Genomic DNA, 3,737 nt, shown 5'->3' with positions numbered 1-3,737 from the left:
GTGCAATTTTACCTGAGACTTGAATAAAGCCTGGCAAGTCAGAAGGTAGAAATGAAGAGGTAAAATATTTCAGGCATTGGAAAATGCCACTGCCATAGTGAGGAGATGGAGTGTTATGTCTGAGAAAGAACATGGGGCCAGTGACTTTGAACCACAGAGTAACAACAATTACCACAATGGATTTTATATAATGCTTGAAAATTAGCAAAGTGCTAATTTTATCCTCACAGTCATCCTGAGAGATGTCATTATTATCCTGATTTTACAGGTGTAGTAACTAAGACAGGCAGAAATTATGTGAGATGATCATGATTATGTACACAACGTCTAAATGTCTGAGGTTAAATTTGAACTTATATTTCTCATTCAAAGTACAGCTTATAGTTTTCTGTCCCTCCTAGATGCCTTTGAGCAAATGAATATATTTGAAGTATGAGAAGACTCAAAAAGATAGGTTTGAATGAAGTTAGAAAGGGCTTTAAAAATCCAGAAGCTCATGTTATATGTAATTTTGAGATAATAGGGAGCAACTTAAAAACATTTTTGGGTGTGGTGGTGGAAGGTGACATGATCAGGAATTCTCTTTAGGAGGGAATTAGACATCTTGCTGAAATATGGACCAAATTCCCTCGTTCCTTGTAGCAAAGAGAACAAGGACTTTGCAAGAATCTAAGCAAAAGTGTTGAGGACTTAGATATAAGTGATGGCTGTAACAGAGAAGAGAAAAAAGTATGTAGAATTATATGAGCAGCAAAGGAGTAATCCTTTGAACATGGGACTATAAGAAAGAGTTACACGATGAGGATGGTACCTTGTGCAACCTAAGGAAGGCGCTGGGGTCTCCAAAATATTAAAGAAGGTGGTAGGGCTAGATGATTTGGAGATAGAAAATGCATAGAGACTCAAAACAGCTTTTGTCTGTTTTAAAAGAGCTAATTTATATCCAGTTTCATGCAAGTGAAGAATAAGTCTTTGTAACAGCAGTTTAATTTCATAAAGAATTCTTATATGTGAGAGAGAATATTTTGTGATGAGAAGCAGAACAGTTTCAGTCAGGAACTATTCCTGTCACACAATGGATCCATAAAAATGAACAATTCAAGGGATCCTCCAGAGTCTCAGCATACTCAGTTATAATAATGGGATACTACTGATGTAGAATCTTTGTGTTGAAGTTAAAAAGAAATGATTCATGTTAAACTTTGTGCACATTTTAATTGAGGTATCTGTTACTATTCACTCCATTTAACAACGATTTTTAAATGCTCATTCTATGATTAAAAAGAGTAAAACAACAACGACCACCTTGATTTATTAATGGATATAGCACTGGTCCCAGAATTAAATAAATCTGGGATCAAATCCTTTCTTTGATATATATTGAATATTTCAACTTAAGTATGTCCCTAAAAAACTCAGAATGCCCAAACATCTCCATAAAATTACTAATTGAAAAACAGGATATAATCTGAAGTGATAGGAGGATTTTCCTCAATGAAAATTCTCTATATAATGATACACAAACCAAATCAACAAATTTTGTGATGCTCATTTTTAAGAACTATGATTTATTCATCTTTATTCTACAGTTTCCCTAATTATTTTGGATAATTCTAGAAGATACCTCATATTTCAGTTTCTCTGATGTCTCCGATGTCACAATCAACAAGTCTTAGTCAGAAAACATTATTTACAAGGTTCCAGAGCTCACACTTGTGTATCCCATTTTGTCAATGTCCTCTGATACTACTGTTATACTATACCATCTCAAGAATTTTTAAACTTACCTGACAAAAGACAAACTCTACGTTCTTCACGAGAGCCAGGTGGAGAGATGTCACTTTTATTTAGTGCCACTTGAGATCTAAAGTAAGAAGCTTCTGCTCCATCTTTCATGTTTTGTGTGAACATGTGACTTATTTCCCATATAGTTATATCACATGGGAAAACCCTTTTGTCTTCTTCTATTTGCATGATGCAATGACTCATACAAGGTGAGGATGCAGTTGGGAACATCTTTTCATTTTCAATTATTTAGTGTTGTCTCTAATTGGATTAATGACTGAATGGAAATCTATATCACTATGATAATAATTGGTGACATTTATAATTTTAAAATTATATCTTACACTTTAAAATCAATCTAGCACTTCACAATTATTATTATTTCATTTCACAGAATAGAGGGCTGGAACTCCAAAAAGGTATTCTTGAATCAGACCACCAAGCACTTAAGGATAATTGTCTGTTCAATGTGAGACAATGACTTATTAGCATATGTTTGGGTAAATGGCTTTTCACACTGTTGGGTGCTTCCTGAATGTTTGGTGTTAAGAAAATTATAGGCAAGGTTTGGAGGGCAGAGAGAGAGAGAGGACAGCCAGAGAGTCACTTGGCAGAAGGACAAGGAGGAGAGAGGCTGGACTCAATGTTCCAGGATCCAGGAGCTATCTTTGGCAAGCCTCATGGCAATTTGTCTCCTCACTTCTCCTCCTAAAGACAAAGTACTTTAATTTTGCCTTATTCTAGCTGACCCCCAGACCCTCCAAGGAACTAGCCCATACTTTATAAAGGGTCATTTGGATATTTATAACATCATTTGTGGGACAAACACAATATACAACTTATAGAACGAAAGCAGTGGGGGGTTCTTGTACTGAACTTTCAGCTCATTATTTCCTAAGGTCGCCTTAGCAAATAATTTTGTAGGCTTTATGCTGGCTGAGATATTCCTCACTGCTGATGGGTGGAATTTTAGCTAGTATTTGAAGGAAGCCAGGGAAATCTGTAGACAGGAATGAGGGGGAACAGTTGGAGGATAATCACTGGAAATACCTGGAATTCAGTGAAGGAACATTTTGTTTGAGGGACAGCTAGGTATCCAAAGACACTGCATGGTAACATGTCTCATTTAACTGGACACTTCATCATTTCCTTGAAGTACTTGGATAAAAAAGTAAGCTTTGTGTTTTTTAAGGCTGCTCATTCTATTTTAGAATAAGTCCAATTGTTAGGAAGTTGAATTGGGGTTTATTTGTTTTTCCTTTACATCAAGCCCAAATTTTCCTCTTGGCAGTGCCCATTCATTGCTTCTCAGTGTACACCCTTAACATATATAGAAGATAATAAAGATTTTATTGCTGTTATTTCCATTTGCGGATGAGAGAACTTTGCCTCAAAAAGAATGAATCATGGAATAACATATATCTAGTCCAACCAACTTCAGACTCTATGTGGCCAATCTTTTCATTTTACAGATGATTTAAGCTCAGATCTTGCTTCAGATACTTATCTGTATGTTCTTGTGCAAGAGACTGATCTTTTTTAGCACTTTCTTTCCTCAGTTATGAAGAAGAGCGAATGAGAGTACATGTGTGATATACTTGCAAATACAAAGCAATAGTGAAAGATAATACATTTTGCTAATTAACCTAATTTGAACCTCTGTATTTGTGTAAATGAAATAAATTCCAGCACTACTTTAACAAGACAGTCTTCTGGTCTGAAATGCTTTTGTAAAGGCCAATCTAATTTTTAAAAATATATTTACTTTTGATATGGATCATGTTGAGAGAGAAAATAAGAACAAAAGGGAAAAACATGGGAGAGAAAACAAACAAACAAAAAAAAAAGAAGTGAACATAGCATGTGTTAAATTACATTTAGTCTCCTTGGTGCTTTTACTCAATGCAGGTGGCATTTTCCATCCAAAGTCTATTGGGATTACTTTGGATCAC

Source organism: Sarcophilus harrisii, unplaced genomic scaffold, assembly GCF_902635505.1.
Source record: "Sarcophilus harrisii unplaced genomic scaffold, mSarHar1.11, whole genome shotgun sequence".
Lineage (NCBI taxonomy): Eukaryota > Metazoa > Chordata > Mammalia > Dasyuromorphia > Dasyuridae > Sarcophilus > Sarcophilus harrisii.
The sequence above is the reverse complement of the archived record's forward strand: the minus strand, read 5'-3'. Positions refer to the sequence as shown.